The sequence below is a fragment of the Chiroxiphia lanceolata genome, chromosome 5 (genome assembly GCF_009829145.1).
Source record: "Chiroxiphia lanceolata isolate bChiLan1 chromosome 5, bChiLan1.pri, whole genome shotgun sequence".
Lineage (NCBI taxonomy): Eukaryota > Metazoa > Chordata > Aves > Passeriformes > Pipridae > Chiroxiphia > Chiroxiphia lanceolata.
The window spans coordinates 61655842-61676214 of NC_045641.1; the positions used below are offsets into that span (position 1 = coordinate 61655842).

At 39.3% G+C, this 20373-nt stretch overlaps 1 protein-coding gene across 10 annotated transcripts in view; it reads left to right on the forward strand.

Annotated features, from left to right (window-relative positions):
- The window catches only part of WNK1 (WNK lysine deficient protein kinase 1), a 102537-nt gene that overhangs the window by 12329 nt on the left and 69835 nt on the right, over nucleotides 1-20373 (forward strand). The gene's annotated exons all lie outside the window — the stretch shown is intronic.

The window sequence follows — 20373 nt, forward strand, 5'->3', positions numbered from 1 at the left end:
GTTTTTTAAGTTATACAGTTGAATAGGTCTAAAGTGTGGAGTTGAACAAGAGTGAGAAAAACTTTGTAGTCTCACTGCTCCAAATGTAGAGATTTTGGGAAAACTCCCAGTGTACCCAAGGTATAAATGGCTTCTGCTTGATAAACCTGTACTGTAAAATCCTGTTATTCCTTGGCTTCTGGGAGAAAGCATCCTTAGATTCTAAACCATATGAGTGATAGGGCTTTTAATTGGAAATGGCTGATAAACTCATTGGGAACAATCTACAAGAACTCTGGAAATCCTTTTTTCACGTGAGAAAACTATGACCAGTGCACAATGGTGAAGCAAAGAAATGGTTCAGTTTTGAGAAGAAAGCTTTAAGTAGCTTTTAGATTAGGTCAGGCCAACCAAAGGAAGTAAGCCAGGATCAGCTGTGCTAAAGGAGCTGGCTGTACTTTCAACATCAGCAAAATAATTCCCAAAATTCTTTTCGTGTTGGCCTCTGTTATTTAGCATTACTGCAAATTGCTGGTTGGTGTTCTGAACTGTTTAACTGAAGGTTTGCTTTGTTGCAGTTCTACAGTGGTTTGACCTCTGTCAGAAAACAGTCGTGGCTTCTAATGTGGCAGGTTTTAAGATAACACTGAATTTCCGAACTATGCTTATGATGTGTGATTGTACTGTTGTAGCACGTCCAAAACTGAATGTTGCTCAACTTCTGGTCTTGATAACTTCTTGCAACAAGCCACATGGTTTGGGTAAGCTTGTAAGATTTGAAGGAGCTGCAGCTACTTTATTTAAATAACTGATAAATGCGAGGCTCTGACGCAACTGATAAGCACGTAAAGTAAGTTGGTGTGGATGACTGCAGTTAAAAAGCAGCAGACTGTGAGCAAAGTGATGTTTTAAGTATAATTTGTCACTTAAGAGGAGTATGAAATGTGAGGAAGTTGGTACTGGAATTTAGAATGGAAAGAATGAGTTGGGTGATGATGCAGAAAACTATTTTCCACTTTCCCTTTGACTTCTGTCCTTATCTTCTCTGGCATTAATATTCAGGGAAATGGTATCTTTTGTTTCTCTTGTTCCTGTGTGGGAATGGTAATTGTTTTTGCTTCTTACCTGTTCCGGAAGTATTGTCATTCCTCCCCCCAACAAAACACTGTATCAGTCATTGCCAGTGTTGGTTTTTGCTTTATTTTCTAACTTTGGTCTTCCTGAATCCTCCTGTGGTCCCTGTATAGGCCATATGGCAAAACAAGGATTTTTATTTTTATATTTTTTGTCTCACCATACTCACCCCTGCACTCTGGAATGAAGCAGATTTTGTATCTGCATTCAGCTACCTTGTGTAAAGGAATAATGGGCATGTTTAAAACCTGCATCTAAATTTTGACTCCTGGAACCGCCTCTTCCAAACTTAGATTTTCCAGCTGGTAAATCAATCTTATCCATGGAAATGTGCTTAGTGTTCTCTTGGGAATTTGCCTTATACTCTTGCCTTCTCCCTTCCCCCTTCTCAAGCCAAATTTCTTTCCAGGAAGGGAAAAAAATCCATGGACTAGATTGAGCTTCAGCTGAATAGGGTGTCTCATTTCAGATATACTTTCTGCAGCTACTCAAATGACCAAAACATAAGTGACAGCTGAGTTGTCTGTTTGTCATGGGTCAAGGGCAGTCCAGCTCAGCAGTTTCCCTTTCCTCTTCCCTGAGTTTTGTTTGGAAGCAGGAGTGATTTGCCATTCTATATAGTCATCCTCTTGCCATGAAGACCAGATGGAAATACGTCAGTTGTTTCATGTATAAATACTCAGTCCAACAGCTGTGAGTTTATCAGGAGTCACTGGGATCACAAGTTGGTGACCAGGTTGTTAGTTTAGAGGGCCATGACCATTACTCTAAAAGCTGTCCTGTGAGGCTGTTAGAAATAGTCTAAGACTCACTTAAAGAACAAAGAATGAAACCATGCCATTTAAATGCAAATTCCTTTTTCAGATGAAGTTATAATTCTTTTTCTAGAGTATTACTGATGTCCTCTTATAGTGGTGATAAAGTTTCATCCACTGATCTTATACTTTAGTGATGCTGTTCCTAAAGTGGCTAAAGGATTGCTCTAAAGTGTACTTGTCTCCTTTCCTTCTGTAGTTTATTAAGTAAGAACATTTATCCAGACTTACCCCCTGGTCTTTTGGCCAGATGATAATCTTCAATCTGTTTCAATATGGATTTCTAGCAAAAAAGCTGAGGTACCTATGTGATCCTAAGTAACAACAAATCAAATGCAGTGAGAGTTGAAATAAATTTACTTGATACTGATAATTGAGGGGGTTAACTTGATTTTGCAGGTTGCAGAGGGTTTTTGCTGCCATCCATGTGTGAATAAGGCTATTTCTTCCAATAATATTGAGAAAGGGGGTGCAGTGGGGAAGTCTGCCAGTGGCCATTGGCTATTTGGTTGCAAAATGCAATGTGTTGCATGGGTTGCTGAGCATAATGTGAAACAAAGTGCCATAAAAAAGACGTTGAGTGCTAAGTCCATGACTGAAAAACACTTAAATGGGAGAATGGGCATGGTCATTAACTTATAATAGCTTGTGTGCAGAAAACTAATGTAAAGCAAGATTGTATTTCTTGGATAATGAAGACTGCACAGTATAGGACTGAAACTGAATTGGAAACAAAACAAAAATTTGCAATAACTACAGGCTGCTAAAACCCCATAAACAAATGGGGAAATTGGCCTCAGTTTAGTGAAACCACCTGTTTCTCAAACCTTGAGAGGAATCGTGTCTGTTGCTTTGAAAAGCTTTCTTGATCAGGTAGCTAAGATATTTTTAATGTCTATGGTTAATACTTGTAGACAACAGAACAATAAATGCAGTTGACCACATCGGTGGCTCGTGGTCTCTGCAGGGCTAAAAAAAAGCAATACCTCGAAACAACCCACCAAAAACCCCAAAAGAAAACCCCAAAGCATTGTCTGGTTGGGTTGCTTTGGCTGCAGGGATCTCACTTTTGCTTCCAGCTACTTGGTGTTTCAGAAGTGGTTTTTTTCCAGCTTGCAGAATTCCGTGATGCAGTGCCTGTGCAATAGAAGCCCATGCAGCCAGTATAACATTGATTGCAGCTCTATGGGTCTGGGGAGTCTAGAGGGAGGCAGAAGCTGTCCTGGAGTCCTTTAATGAGGATTTTGTGACCTTTGAATTGCATGTGTGGAAACTTTTCTCTTCTGTTTGAATCCATGCAGTTGGTCTAGATGCCAGGAACTGAGAACATGCTTTCCTCTGACATATTGGTGGTGTTTGTGGATATATATGCTTGTTAAAAAGTCTGCAGTGTTGCTTCAGAATTGTGATGGACTTCACTTTTTCCTGTTCTCTGACTTTCTGTAAAATAACTTGTCTGGGATAGGTCGTATTCTGAAAAATGTTGGTGTTTTTTCAGCCGTACATTGGCGTGTGATCTCTTGTTTTGGTGACAACATGCTAGGAAATCTTTCATCTGGAACCTCATCTGAACGGTCATTTTCTAGTTTAGTTACAGGTTTACAGTTTGAGGGTCTGGGAGTCATCAGTGTGTGCTCTCAGAAATAGCAAATACAGCAGTTAGCCTAGCTGTGTTTTGTGGGTTTTGAACAGTCTGTTAGATATACCAGGATAGCAAAATATCTTAAGTCTTGAATGATGACTTCTGTCAAGCAGAGATCAAGGGTCGTGGTGCTGTGCACTTTGGCACATTCACCAAAGATAAGAGGGGATTGACTGTCTTAGTGGGGAAATCGAGTTGAATTACTTTCCATTTTTATCAGTTTAGTTTCAGTTTTTTGTAAGCATCTGTGGCTGGTTTGATTTTTAGTTGTTGCTGAATAGTGGAAGCACAGAGACAGTTTGTATCCAACCACATGTCCACATAAACTCAGCATATCTAATACTAATCATGACTGGTGATGGTGTAACTTGGAAACTCCAAATAATAGCACTTTGGTGGTGGTGGTGGGTTCTGTTGTTTTGGTTTTTGTTTGGGTTTTTTATTGTTTACGGGTTTTTTGTTTGTTTGGGGGTTTTTGTTTATTTTTTATCCTGTTCCTTTTGAAATCCTTGTCATTATTTTTGTTCTGTGTTCCTGCATGATTCCTGCTGTAGCATCAACACAAAAAAAGGTTGATTGGATAAGGAATCTTGGTTTACAAGTTACAAGTCTTGTAACTTGGCTTCTAATTTAATGTCTGACTAGGACTAGTGATACTGTATAAGTTAACTGTAGGGACCCAGCTGATTATTCCATGACAAGTATACCAGTTTCCCTGAAAAAAGCGATGCAGGATAAACTTAAGGACAGAAGGTGGCTTCCCCATAGACTTGAGAGGCGCTGCAGCTGCTTTCCATGGTTGTTACTGATGTGGGGCAGTATTAGGTTTTTAGTGCCTTATAGGTTGTGGATGATTTTCTTTGATCCTGAGGGTCAAGGAGATGATGTGTATTGTCTAGTCTCTCACCTTGCTGTGTTTCCTCTTGTCTTCTTCTAAGCAGTCAACTTATCCCTCTGGATCACTTGTGGATCCAATTTGGATATTGCGGCTGTGGAGCTTTGGATGGAAAACACCCGCTGGAGTTACTGAGGTAGTTCAAAGGGTGGAGCTTCACATGTTGTGTTTGGAGTGTTGTGCTTCAGAAAATGTCACCTTAGTGCCTCAGTTTTTCTGTTTTTATTCAGAAAAGGATCTGCAAATGAAGCAATAGTTGCTAGCTCTTTTCAGTAACTCTATTCTAAAAGCTTCGTAGGATTTTGCTCTTACACCCTGAAGTGATATGAAGAGACATGTTGCTTACTTTTGCAACCCCTCTGGGTGGTGCTGTCAAAATCCTACAAAGACACTTTTGTATTTGAATGTTCAGTCTGAGATTTGGTGACAATGCCTAAAATGTTGGTTAAAATTATTCAGAAGCTACATATACCTGAACTTCTTTGCATTACCACCCATCAGTTGGCATAATGTGCCAGTTGATACCTATTTTTTACTTCTTTTGAAAGTATGAAAATGATCATATTTGTCCTTGTTCATTCTGGGCTGGATTCCTTCAACAGGACTACTGACCTTAGTCTAAGGAACCACATGTGTCTCTTTCCAGGTGAGCTGTATCCTCCTCAGGAACTGGAAATACCTTGGAAATAGGTGTTGTCTGATGCCATGAAACCTTTTGGTTTTAACCTGGACTGCAGTGTAATGGAAGGGTCTGTGTCTGAGGGCTCAGAGCTGAGCAATCAGTTGTGTGTGTTGGGTGTGCAGTGTGGGTGCTGCAGGCACTGACCGTGGATGTCAGTCGGGTGTTTTCTCCTCCTGAGTGGGAGCACAGCTCACTCATTCAGTGTTGGGAAGCTGCATCCTGAGCTCTGTTACTGCACTTTTTGGGCTGCACAGCGAGCGAGGCAGATTGAGAGGGCAGCTCTGTAGCATAAGCATGTATCTTTCCTGGAGTTTGGCTCTGTAATTTTACAAGCTGTCTTTGGAAGAAATGTGTTGGTAATGCTCTATATTTACCTAGGGGTCATCTACTGTTAAATTCTTTGTCAGGACACATGGGACTAATACATTAGGTAGCACCACTTAAATTTGATTCCTGTTGTAAGACCCTGTTTTCAGTTGCCCAACTGGTGTGTATCTTAACCACCTGGGCTGCAAGTTTTCAAGCCAAGTGTCTGTCTTGAGCTTAACTGCTTAAGAAGTTTCAGCCAAGATGTTACAGATGCTTCAGAGGAAAACGCTTGCTTTATTGCATCCATTGGCACTGTAAGCTTTTGCTCTTCAGAGCTGTGAAGCAGGGGCCTAAAAGCAGTGTTGAGACAGGTGTGTTGTCTTTACCCTGAAGAAATATTTCCAAGCAAAGAGTTTTCAGATAATGAAACTTAAATAATAAGTGACATTTTCTGGAGTAGACTTAGTTTTTTTTAAACTCTAAAGGCTTGATCCATGTTGCAGCCTGTGAATAGTCTGTGTGAGCATCCATGTGATGCCATATGAAACAATTTGTTCAACTTACAATGTGCGTTGGCTTGGTTTTACAAATGTATAATTACTCTTTGTACAGCTTTCCCACCCTGAAGGTTTGACTTGCACATGCTGTACAATGTAATTCAGTTCACTTGTTTGTGTTCAAACTGTTTAAGTAAGTAAATTTTAATATCTCAGAAATTGCTTGCTTCCCATGATGTAAGTTCCTAGAGAAACAGGCATTGAAGTTTTCAAGTAGCAAATGTTTCTTGGAACAGCAGCCTCTGTATTTGCACGAGCAGCAGACTTTGCAGCTCTTCAGTGTTCAGAGGTGGAGAACCAGCTTTGGTACTGATATGTTGTAATTAGTCTGATGGAAGCATCTATGAAAATACTACTCAGATGACTTTAGTTGTAGTTAAATTGAGTTCTTGACAGTGAATTTTTTTATTCTTTTGAAAGCAAATGCCCTTGTCAAAATCTGTCTGCTTTCATATCAGCCTTGAGGGGAAAAATGATATAGATAGAATGGAATATATAATTTTATTTTTTACTAGATTTGGCAATTATCTTTTTTTTTTTTGTCTAATGTATTTTAAAATACAGAAGTTTGTATATTTACAGTTTGTTCTTTTTAAGTACCTTTTGGATTTTTCACATGAATTTGGACTCAGGATGCTCAGGGTTTAAGTGAATAGGTCTACCAGCAAACACTGTTCTTATACAAAAGGCTGAGTTAGGGAAACATTTGTGGTGTGGGGTTTTTTTTGTGGATAGTAGTCATGATTGTTCAGAAGAAGGAGAAAAATAAAAGTCCAGAGAAAAATATATAAAGTGTATAAATGAAACAACTGCAAAAAAATGTATAAACAGTCTAAACGTAGCTATAATCAGAATAGTACTTCACTGCTTTTAGTTTTGTTTTAGTGTTTAGTATCTAAAACATTGTATGGGAATTCCTTTTTAATTAGCTCAGAGCCAGGTCTGTGCTATGTCTAATGTTGTTTGCCTTTCCTGGGAAGTGGAAACTTGAAAGTGCTTTGGAAGGAAGGATTGGCAGTAGCTCATAATAAGAAAAGGCAGTTATCCCTTGGATTGCTTGGAAACTGTTACCTCCATGTTTTAAATGCAATTCTGGGTGTAATTCTTGTAGGTAACTCTAATCTCTTCTGTGGTCTTCAGATTTTACCATGTTCTTATGATACCATCCCATTCCATTGCCTGTCTTTGGAAAGATCGTGAATTTTGGAGGAAAGCATCCTATTTCTACATAGCTGGTCACTGCCAGGAGATCTTGTGTGAAGCCCTTATTTAGACACAAGCACACTGAAGTCAGTTGAGATAAGAAGAGTCCATAGTGGCACAAATTTCAGTTTCCACCTCACAGCCTTATATGTATGACTAATTCTGAAATGGAGCCATTTGCACTGAGTCAGCAATTTAGTATGTTGAAAGTGCTCAAGCTGTCTCTTGGTTGGTATTGAGCTATAATTTGCTCTGCAGATGCAGAACCAAACCAAGTGGTTGTGGGGACCTTCAGCAGAAGGTGACTGAGTATGAACCAGGTCTATCTGAGAAAACATACTTTAAAATAGGAAATTACAAGAAAGATCTGTGAGATCCAACATGTGTTGGAAGCATAGGAGAGATTAAAATAGCATCAAAAACCTCTCAGCCTCTGCAGCCAGAGTGCTCAGGGCAAGAGCAAGTGGGGTATGGGGGGGAACTGCAGTTCTTTGTTTGCAATGCAGTCTGGATTTTATTACTTGCAAAGTGAAATCACAAGGGGGAATGTCTGTTTCTGATGGACAGGTATGTTGCAACTCATTCTGAAGATGCCTGTTCATAAATTTTTCAGCCTGCTAAGAGCTTTGAAGATAGGACTGCAACTCTGAGGCTGTGATTCATTTCTCCAGCTCCTGCTCATTGGATGATCTGTTGGTCTTTCACAATTGCAGGCTGTTAAATATCGATGCTGGTGCAGTTAATTATAAATTTTGAGTTTTAACACGTGCTACTCTGTACTGTAATACTATTGCTGGCTACAGAAGACTTTCTAATACTTCTGAAGTGCTGCAGCAGCAGGTGCTTATACTTGGCCCTCATTTTTAGTAAACAATTAGAGAACAAGGAGTTGTTAAAATCCTCATTTTTCCCTCTCTGTCTCCTTTGAAATAATTCAGTTTTGTGGCCCACACTAAGAAACTAGAAGATCTATTGCCACAGAACCCTGTGTATGAGAATTCCACAGAACCCTGTGGCAATAACAAGAAAACTGTCTTAGAAATTTTCTCATGTTTTGAAGATTTTAACACTGTTTAATGACACTTTCACCTTTTGATCCCCTAGCAAAAGAGGTCTTAGAATTGGGCTCTCAAGAGATTATTTCACCCAGCTGTCTCTTGAAAGTGCTGACTTCTGTGTTTGGATCATAACCATTCTGTGGAAAAATTCTTTTATATTGTAGCGGTGGGGTCTTAAGGAGGAAAAATTACAAAGCTACCTGACACTCTTCAAAAGGAATTGGTGGAGTTTTCATCAGTATCTCTAGATAGTAAGCATTCAAGTATTAGAATTTTGATTGCAAAGTTTATCTTGCCGTTGGATGGTTTCTGAGTTAATTAAGAAAATGTTGGAGTGGTAAGAGAACCTCAAAGGAGCTAATTTTCAGGTGCTTCCAGGCTGGTGCTTAAATGGACTTGTCCTGCCTCTATTCACATCCTGTTGCCAAGTAGTTGGACAGAAGGCTCTTATTCTGAAAATGAATATAGCTGCTCTGATAGGCATCTGTCCAGAGATTTGTCTCTGCCTGTGAAAAAGGAGTCTTGTGTAGCCTTGGTTATCTCAGGAGTGGGGGAAGATAATTCTTTACTGACTCTTTGTAGCAAGAGTAAGCCTGTCTGCTTGTTAAAGAAGTATTTAGTGGATTTCAGGCTAAAACCAGATCTTTGTCTATTATCTTTATGATACTGTCTTCAGCTTAATTAGAATTGTTTTACTGGGATGTTGTTTGGAATTGTGTGGTAGGGCAAGGAATTTAAATTAAACATAAATATGGAATGTCACAAATCTACTTACCCACTCTTATCCCCACAGAAATGTAGTTGTTGCCAGTGAAGCAAGGGATGCAGTACCAGAACACTTGTGCAGCTTTTCTGACAAACTGCTTTCATTTGAGTTCCATCTTCCATGGCTTTTTGTGTATGCATACTTGCTGAACACATTAGGAGTGTTCAGACAGAGCCATGGTGCTAAAGAGGTTTTCACATATCTTTTTGGCTAAGGGAACTTTTTCAGTGTTCAAAACTATGAATCATTTTTGTATATGATGCACATGCACAGAACATCAGATATTTCACTGTATGGAAACAGTGTTGGAATATTTTAAACTTTTTTTTCCCGGATAATGCTTTTTAGTTCACAGCTAACGTGAATTTCGAACCGTATGTGGAGTTCTTCAGTGGGACAAAGTAGGAGGTAAATGGAAAACAAGGAAGCCTGTTTACAGGTTGTGATGACCTATTTAAGGCAGGCCCTTTGGACCATGAAATGCTCAGGCATTATAGTTTGTCTTCAAGAAATTCCTTCAGTGTTCCTGTTCAGAGGATTGAAGTGGCACCAGCCCAAGGACGGACAGTATGTGACTAAAGCACAATGTAATGAGAAACAGCCGTTTTGGATAAGCTTGTAGCAGTTTGAATAGCTGACTCATAGATAGGCTGAGTATCTGAGGTCTTCTGGGTCATGGTTGGTCTTCTGGTAGTGCAGGATATTCCCAGTAGTATTCTGCAGGAAATAAACTTGGATTAATACAGAATAGCCTTGCCAGTGGGAGTGTGACATATGTAGTCCCCAAATTACAGGGAAAAAAGTCCTAAATGTTCATTTTAAACTTCCTCTTGTGCTTTTCCCTAGCTGTTTGCTTTGTGTCCCTCTGGAGATTACTCTTTTGATAATCTTTCATCTCACCTGTTTTACAACACTGAATTTTAGTTGTCAAAGCCTTTTCTTGCAGGTCAATCCAACACTTAAAGGTTTTGTGTTTATTTTTCTTTTCCCTTTCAGTGTCTGTAAAGATAGTCCTTTTATGTCTAAGGTGTGCATCTTATTACCTTGGATACTGTACAGCAAAACCCTTGCTGTTTTTATGTATTCTATCCTGTGTTGCTTTAGGTAATAGGAGCTGACTGGTCCCTCCATCTGCATTTCAGTTACACTTTGTTTGTTCTTATATTTTAACTCATTTAAAAACTATTCAGGATTGAACTGTAAAGCCAATGGAGCTTCTGGATGCAGAGTATGATTCATCATGCCAGTCTTCTTAGTTGTTCAGCCTGCCACTCGCCTACTGTTAAATATTTGAGTGTTTTCTTTCTCCTGACTCAGCTATGCTTGATTTCTTTGCTCTGTGAAAGATAACATGCACATTTTTAGATTTACATATCAGTGGTATGTTTGATACTGTTTGAACTATTTCTGATTTTGAGAGTAACTTTTTAGATCTACATCATGTATGGTGTTTGCCAAGAAAGATGTACACGCTGTGGTGTTGGAATAAACATCTCCAGTGTGTACAGTATTCTTGTGAAAGTCTACAATAAACATGCAAGTGATGCAAGAAACTGATTTCATAAGTCAACCTTTTGGGTAAGCATAGAAGAATTATTACTGCTTCCCTTTATAACAAACCTGAGATGAAGATGGGCATTCTGGTAGATCACAGGAAAATTGTACCACTGATGCAGTGATGCTTAAAAAAATTTAACAAGTGCTCATCTGAGGTGTCTTAGGACTTGCTAGTACTAATACTTGTATTTGTGCAAGGTATTCCTGAGTCCTCATCTAAAACACATGTTTTGGTCACCCCGTAAACCTCATTGTTTCTGGATCTCTTTAGTCTTTCCCTACAGGAGATCCCTTTTTGATTCCTTCTGTCTTGGAAGAACATGCAGAACACCTGGCAATTATTTGAGGGTTTGGGTTTCTTTTGGACAGATCAGTGAAGAATCTCTGAATGAGAGATCTGTTTCTGAATGAGAGATGTCTGGCATGGAGTTTTCTAGTGATTATTGTAAGGATTTTCTGTCGGCTGCCAGTACTTGGCCTACACTTTGTATGTCATCCTGTCATAACTGATAGTAATCCACAATTTTGTGAATTAAACAAAGTACTGGTTTTGGATGTGCTTGCAGAAAAAGAGGAGAAGCTGGGAAGAGTGACTCCTGTAGTGTGATCAGGCTGCATATGTGATGTCTGTACCGATGGTGGAGCCAACATGTGCTGCAGCTGATGTGAGTTCATTTTACAGCAGGAGGAGTGCAGGGAGGCAGCCTTGCAGGGACTGCTGCTTCACTATTTGCCTCTAGGCTTTATGCTGAGATTTTTGCCAGTCAGAAGCACAGGAACATTACTAATTCCTGTTTACCCCTACTTTGATCATTACTAGTAAATCTTTGGAGTCCTCTTAACACCTCTGTGTGGTTTCCAACCAGCATATTGATGCAATTTTTCATTATGCTGATAAGTGGATATAGCTAACTCTTCCTATTTGCCATTAGCTTTGTGAAATATATGGCATGAAGAATTGTAGTGTGGTTTTGATTCTCTAAATTGGTTTACCTTTATCAGAATTGCTGAAATGTTTATCCTAATGTTCTAGACATTTACCTACTCATAAAAGGACTCTTATGGTCATACAGAAACTTGTCAAACAAAAAGACCTGTAATTGCATTTTTAATGCAGTGAATTAACAAATCTGTAAGGTAAACAGAATGGATTGTGGAGAAGGCTTTTTTCCTGAAGTATTATCACTCTTGAATGGAGAATTGGATTGTCATAGTAAAATTAAACTAAGATGATTGGATCTACATTCCCTCTCACTGACAAAACAGTCAATTCAGTGAAAAATGAGAACTGACATGAGCCTCAAAACTTTTAATGAGGCATCTGAGCCAAGTGACAAGATGGTCCAGCTGGTTAATGGCTCATCAAGAATTCAGTTCAGCTAACACTTCAGTTCTCTAATAAGCTGTATGTCATAAGTATAAGCCTTATTGAGAAGTGCTATCAGAAGGCAAACTTACCCATTTATCTTTCATGGATCAAATAACAATTTTAAAGTGAAAATAAATAAATGAGCTCTCTTTTTTTTCTAATACTGATTATTTTTGTATAGCCCAGCATTTTGATTACTGTCCCTTATGTACAGCCTCTCAGGATGGATAAATTGAATAAAACTTTCAGCCATTTTTTTTTTGGACTTCTACGTAAGGAAACAAATGCTGCCTAGAGCAACCCGAGAATAGAAATGACTGAAGCCTAAACAGTTGCTTGCCATTCTTAGTCCAGATTCCTGAGGACCTGAAAGATCCCAGAGGAGGTCATGTCTAAGCTTTAGGTTTCGTATCTACTGTTTAAAATTTTTTGCTTATTGGTTTTGCGGAGAGCAAAGGAAAACGTGTAGTAGATTTGATAAAGTATGAGTGTAATTCTTAATTTACTCTGAAGCTGCAATGTTGTTTTCATGTCTGTATTCTGAAGAGTGCAGGCTTCCCAAAGGGAGTTGTGGGATTAGACAATGTATGATTAGTCTTAGTCATTGTTTTCTTTGGAAGTGGCATTTGGGTCAGGTTTTCAATTGGACCTACTTGCTTTGCCTATGGAGGTTGGTGCTCATGTGAGAGAGTGAGGAGTAGTACAGACATATTAATGTGTGTATTCACCCAGCTCTGGAAGGCAAGCTGGTAATCCAGTAGAGACTCACAGGTGGTACTGTTTGGCTGATGTTTACCAATTTTAGTGGTAACCTAAAAAGCTACGCTGGCTTAAGTCTTTGGAATGGCACATGGTATCCAAGTGCAGTATTGTAGCACTGTGATCATCTTTGGCATTGCTGAAAATGAAACAGTGCTACTGTAACAAAAGAACTTTGTTATTGGGACTCATACTTTAAGACTGCTTGTGACCTTTTATAAAGAAGAAACATTCTGATCTACTGTTGTAGTTGTTTTTCTGCTGCTGTGTTCATGATGGGCGTTGTATTTGCCTGCTCCTTACACTTCTGCTGTTTGTTCCATGTAAAGGAAGGAGTGAGGCAGAATGGCTTCCTATCTCCCCAAGTTCGTGAGCTCACCTCTGATGCAGTGTTCCTAACTTACTTTTTCTTGAAAAGCATTTTTGGTTTTGCACATTCTGGTTACTCCTAACTGCTTGCTTCCTGAACAGCAGTAACAGTGTTAGCACAGACTTGTTCTGAGTGTTCTTGTGAATTGTGGTATGCTGGAAACTTGAGGATTTTGCCAACGTCCTAAATTCTAGCTGAAGATCTACTATAATTGGGACTAGTTACAGGTCAGTTGTGTTCAATGATGCCAGAACTCGGTGCAAGCAAGCACAGACTTCAGTTCTGATACCTTTTCTGTTGACAGAAGACTCACAGAGGATGGTGTCTCTTCAAGCATAGGTTAAAGTCTATGACATTGCTGCCACCAGGTGTCTTAGATGCTGCTATTACTACTGTTGGCACAGGTGCTACTGGGTATGTAAAAGCAGGAAAGTGACCACATCAGAGGAATGGAATTCTTGGTGGTGTTCTGCTCCTTTCCTCTGTGCTGATGAGTCACAGCTTCATCAAAACTGAAACAATCGCAGGATAAAATGGGGAGCGGTGCTGGGATCTTTTGGTCACATACATTGGCTGTAGTTGCAGATACTTCCCCTTCAGTGCTAAGACAACGTTGTGTTTCTTGTTTCCTGAAGCTTCCTCAAGTAACTGTTCTTTCAGGATATGTATAATTGACTTAGACTAAGTGGTGACTGATGAAGGCTTCTCTCTGTTCCCCTTCTGTTTGATCATTTAGAGTTTCATTTCCCTCCTTTCCTTCCTCCCACCATCAGTTATTTGTCAAGATATGTATAATTTGTTTCTTTATTTGTAACATTTGAGCAGCAGCAATAAACTTGGATATGCTTGCTGTATCACTTATCTATAACAGTCAAAAGAGAAAAGACCAAAGCACTTGTACTGTTTGTGTGTTTTTAACAAATTAACTGCATCTTCTAATGATTTTTGTGCTGTGCTGCTACAGTTGTGCCTTGAAATGGCAGAAATAAAAACAAAGAAGGGAATTGTCAAATCAATTACATATTTTCCTTTGCTATCTGCATAACCAGTAAGTGAAAAATTTTGAGGGTAGATGCTTTTACACCAGAATACTGACAAGTAATGGGAATAATCCCTGATTGTTTTACTTAGATTTCATTTTCCTGAAAAGTTGAAGTGTGTACTTCCCTGAACCTTAAAGCATTTTTAATAGCTTGTTCAAGAGGAAACCTACAGCAAATATTTGCCCTTAATCAAGAACATTAAAAGTTACATTTTAAACCTAGTCTTTTCCATTGTGTGATATGTATTTTATACTTTGGTGTTATCTTTCTTAAAGTTATTTGCATATTCCATGAAGAGTCTCTGCAGCTTATATAAAATTGATTCTTCTTGCGAAGACTTGCCAAGCTGAAATTGCACTTTCACTAAATAAGTGTTAACTTGGCATTGGGTTTCATTCTGTTACCTGTCAGAAACTTTGTCTTCCATCTTCAAACTAGGATGAGGAGGCAAGTGACAGAAAAGTTCTGGGCCTCCCACTGCAAGAGGAACACTGAGGTTCTGGAGCATGTCAAACAAAGAGCAGCAAAGCTGGTGACAGGTTGAGAGCACAAGTCTTGTGAGGAGTGGCTAAGGGAGCTGGACACGTCCTTTTGGAACAGCAGCTGTTCAGCTCTATGTACTAATTCTTTTGTGTTTAGTGGTTCATAGAAAGTATACTGTGGATCTCTGCAGATCCTTGTTCAACTTTTGTGTCTCACTGTACAGGGATGCATTCAGAACAGTCTCTTCCTGCTCCATTCCTTTTTTTCTCTTTACCTAGTATTTAACACTGGAAAGTATTGAGTGGTGTATGTGTTGACACACAGATAAGTAGATGCATTTCTTGTGCACTGAGACTTCCATTTCTGGGCACCAACTGTGTAATGCTAGATGATTTTTAAGCTCAGTGGACTCTTTGTTGATATTTTGTTAATCTAGCTCGATGGTTACTGTGCTCCCTTTTCCTCTTAACTGCTAGATTTTTTCAGGATGAGAACACTGCTGCCCACAAAGCCTCAGTTCCATTAACAGTGCCGAATATCAGAGCGCAGTCCTGCTAGCTTCTCCTCTGATGACCCCTCATTAACCTTGCCTAAAAGGCTTCCAAAGCCTTTCTCATATGCTGCAGAAATGCACACAGAAGAACATTTGTCTGTTCCGTATACTACTTCTTCCTCTGAATAATAGGCTGGGAGCTTCAGTGCCTTCACTCAAATTTTCAGATGTTTGGAACACTTGATAAAATGCTGCTTGGTGTAACCTCAGCACAGATAGATAATTTACCTTGCTTGTGATTCAGACTATTTATAATTCAACAGCACTTTGAAGTCTCTCGTGGCTGTACATTTTCGGATCATACCACTTGAAGACAGTTCATTGCTACTCATTTTTCTAGTGCATCTCTTTGGATAAAAGCTGCCTACTGTTGCTGTAGTGTAGTTAAAAAACCCCAAAGCAACAACCCACTAACTGTCCCTGGATTAGAGCTATGTATAATTTCTGGATATAGTGATAGGATATGCAGAAAGCTGGTAAAACCTGTCTGTGGTATGTCAAGTGTCCAGTGTTTATCTGTTTCCTCTACTGGTTATCTTCATAATATTGTGAAAGAGGGAACAGCTCTAAGTTGTGTAGCACCTCACCCACTGAACTTCTTAAAAAAAAATGGTTTCAAGTTAACTTCTGTCATCTGTGAGTCTATTTATTTGTAGAAGATGGAGATCATGGGAAGTTTGTTTTGTTCTGTTGTGCATGAAACACTTTGGCTGTGTTAAGTGTACTTGATGTTAAGAAATTGAAAATCGCCTTTGAGGATGTATAGCAGGAGTTAGCAGATGCAGTTCTTTCCATGTAGAGTATTTCTCTTGTTATCCCCTTTCTTAGTATCCTGTAGCATGTGTTAGAGGGCAAAGTGCAGTGTGTCACTTCTGCATAACTGTGTCCATTTAATGCCAGATGAATTGTCCTAGACTTTAGTTCAGGCTGTTTGGTCAGTTAGTAAAAAGGATCAGCAGAGGTGGGACCCTTGGTTGAGCTTGGCCTGAAGGAAGAGCGAGCTCAAACGACCCAAGCAGAGTCTGATACCTTGCTGAGGAGACTCTTCTGCTGCTTCAGGTGTCTGAGTTGGGCTCTGTGACCGCTTGTGGTAGTGAGATGGGCTTTGCAGATATGTGATTTCTTGTCAGGATGTTAACAGGACAGAACTCTGAAGGACTGGGGAAAGTTAGAAAGGAAAACATATGAGAAACTACTCACTAGACTCAACAGCTGTGTGAGTAACCCAGTTGAAATTTAAGATTAATTTAGATGCCAGAAATATCATTAAGGATGCTGAATAGATACTAAGCCTTGGCTGAAAAAAGCCACCAGGGGAATATAGGCATTTTTTGCTGCTGAGCTTTGTTTTTTGTGGCTCAGAACAATAGCTAATCTTAGAGGTGGGGGGTAGTTTTGGTTTTGGGTTAGTTTGTTTTGCATTTATATAAGGCATGCAGGTACAGTGATAGAAAGAGGGTAGTAACAATTCTGCATGTAATTCATGCTCCTGTACATGAAGTACATCAGTGAAAGAGTAAGCCTGTACCTGGTTTATCATAAGTAACCAAGATCCCTGTTTTACATTGAAAAATGTAAACACCTCTGATAGCTCTTTCCTGACCAAAAGAAATCAAATGGGAAGCACACGGATAAATGGAAACAGCCAAGAGAAGCTTATTGAATCGTTCTGAGCTGAACAATTGTTTCATTTGCTGCCTGTCTCCTTTCAGGCCCCTGGCACTGCAGAACTGTGGGTCACGTGCTGGGAAGCCTTGCTGTTTGTCCTGGCTTGTCAAAACAATTTAATGTAGGTGGAAAGGAATGAATAAAATGAACGGAGTGGGCTTGATGCATCTGTTTCAGTTTGTTGGAAGGGCAGCCCAGTGATTGGGATGTGACACTTAAGTCCTCCAGGGAAGCTATCAGTTAGGAAAAACAATGCTGTCCATTTTATAAGATTAGTTTAAATCCATTTTAGGAAGCAAGCTCTCCTGCAGTTTGACAGCTTTGTATATTTTTAAAAATATTTGGGCTATATCTGCTTGGCATGTGGTAACTGAGCTACAAGAATGTCATTTGCTACTCTCTAGACTTAGGACTTTGTCTTGTCTGCCTAAGGTTGCTTCATTATGGTAAAAAAAGACTGGGGGAGGAGAGTGTGTGTTCATTTTTAAATTCTATTAGTGGGAATTCCAAAACAATTTGGTCTTTGAAGGATAGGATATCAAGCCATATATTATTAACTGTTCTTAAAGTGCTGGTTTCTTTATAAAATTGTTCAGATTTCCCAGTCTTATGGAAAAGGACCTTCTGTGTCCTTCTATTTTGTTTAGTGTCTGGATGTTTGATTTAGGTGTACAGTAAAAAGAGAAGAAAACATTAACTTTTCAAACTAATCTTGTACTTTTTGAAGCTGGGATGTTACTTTGTGAAACCTCTGTTTTTGCTTTCAGATGAAAACATGTTGAAATGGTCCATCTGTGTACCTATTTAGACTGTGAGTTACAGGAAAAAGGCTGCAGGGGGTAAATCTGCTTACCTGATTCACCCTTATAATAATTTAATCAAAAGGACTGCATATTTTGAGTGATAGGTCACAAACTGTATTATGTATTTAGAGGTGAAGATAGGGATGAGGGTCTTGCATTTCTGCAGACTACTACTCAGAGGCCACGGTGGAATCTGAGTATTGCCCCAAGTAGCTGCCTTGCTGGGAAGACACATCTGGGCTGTTGAGTCTCTTGGAACTGGCACTTAAAACTGAGAATTGTGGAAGCTGTTCCAGTCCCAAATTCCTGAAAAACACTCTTTTGAATTCTTATGAAAAGGATGATGGCTTCTTTGTCTCTGCTACAGCTATGCTGTGGATTCCATGCAATACCAAGATATTCTCCTTCCCTTGCTTTTCCTGAAGTATTCATGCCTAACATGGTTGGTAGTATCGTATCTCAGTCTCCCAGATTACATGGGGTGCTCTGTTTTCTTGCTTATCTCAATATTTTACTAGCTGCAGCTGCTTAAGTTTCATTTTTGTACAAGAAAGAGCATAAAGTTGTCACGTTTGCCCATACTAACAGCTCAAAGGATGCCTAAGTGTAGTATTAGGGATGTGCTGTGCTCTAGTCCATCTCCACACAGTCTGGGAGATCTTGCTGTCTAATTTTTTTTTAATGTTCTGATGAATGGAATACTCAGATTTTGAAAGTGTACTTGTCATTTTTAGACTGTATATTAGCCTGCAGGCCAACTGTTTGCAAGTTGCATTAGAATGTAGTTTGTACAATTATACCCAGTCATTGTGTGTATGATTATACCAACAAAATGAATCTGCACATGAGATCTAGTATTTTCCTGAATGCTAGGGTTGTGGGTTCTTTTAAAGTATATTCACGTTTTTCTGTAACCTAGCATTAGTATTCCTTTAGACAAAGAATATAAAAACCTGTTCTGGATGAGGGTGTGTGTCCAAGGAAATGAGGGTTGTAAAAGGTAATATGCATTGCTGGTGTTAGGAAACAAGTGGCCTTTCTGTCTTTTTCTTCCAGCTCTGTTTAACGTTCCCTTCTGCTGCTGCAGTATGTACTGAAGGGTGCGGGGTTTCCTTGGTTGCAGAAACATGGCTGTGTTCCTGGGTGAAAGATTTTGGCCTGTGTTTTGTCCAGACTTGTCCCAGATCACTGGGGCACTGTGACTTTGAAAGAAGGGCTGTATTACTTGGTGCATTGTCACTGTCTTGGTGGTTTTTATAATGTCAGCACTGAAGTGTTGAGTGTCCGTGTTAAATGTCACAGCTGTGTTTGCAGGAACACGATGCTGCCATAGATGTGACCAGGGAGAGAAATGAGTCGAAATGTGGGTGCCCGTTAAGAGGCTGTTCATTGATAAGGGTGATTAGCACTTAGTTTCTATTTAGGGCCAGTAGTACAGGGGTAGGGAGGCTGAGTCAAGCCCTTAGGGGAGATGAGGTTACACAGATTAAGATGAGAATGAAATGAAATACACTTGACGTTGAGTCGAGTGTAATCTAAAACTGGTTAGTAGTATTTGTGGTAGATAACTTGTTAGTGCACACAGAATAAAGGAAATTTAATCCAAATGTGTATCTAAAATCTAGGTTTTTGGACAAAAATGAACGTAGGTGTTCAGAGTGACTACTTAAAAGTGATGTAAAAGTAATTTTTGCAGCCTTTTTTGTGTGATGACCATATATAACAGCTGGATTTATAGCTATAAAGTAGTTCTCTGTGGATTATATGGGTCAAGTGCAGAGACTGAAAATACTGCCTTATTTTACTGTAAGATGATGTTTTTGTGATTTTTGTGCTGTTTGAAGCATTGAGTGTCTCTTAGAAGCATGTATGAGTCTTAGAAGCAGTGAGTCTGCTACTCACTGCTTTTCTGTTGCCCAGCAGTTGGAAGCAGTTAGAATTGAGTGGTTTTGAACAGAACTTGTGCAGCCCTGTTTATGTTAATTAAAAGAAAGCTATCAGATGGGTAAGGCAGCTCAAATGGAAGCACTAATTACATATTAACCCCCCCCAACACCTAAGCAGACGGGAATACTCAAACGTTGGTGGAGTGTTTCTGCAAACGTGTTATATTGAAAGTTTTGCAAATATCTTTATGAAGGAGTGAGAAGGGGTGGTAGTGCTGATTTCTGCAGCGTGAAATACTTGCAGGATTGAATGCTTTTGACATCTGTAGATTAAATTTGTGAGACTTAAGGATTTAGCGTCTTCCTAGGAATTGTAAAGGCATGTGAGTGATTGACATTCATAGACACCGATAAGAACCTGATTTCTGAGATAATTTCAAATCTATTTTCAAACTTTCCCCTGGGGGGCTTGTGCACTTCTGAAAATTGGCGTTTCATCTGGAAATGAAGTTTGTCCATGCCCCAAGATACTCTGTGAACCTCTTAGGAAAAGTTAATGATCTAAGTGAATACAGAATGGTTTAGATATTAGCATGGCTGAATTGTATCGAGAAAACACATTACCTGTAAGCAAAGGAAGAAGAATTACTGCCTGGAGGACAGCAGGAGTGTAAGTAAACCCTGCGTGGTTTTGCAGCCTCCTTTTAATTGAAAAGAAAATGCGAAATCAAGTGACTTAAATTTATTACTCAGATTTGACAAATAGGTCACTGGTTGTTGCTAAATAACTGTTAGAAACAATGACTCTCAAAGTCTTGGCTTTAAGGATATCTTGAAATGGT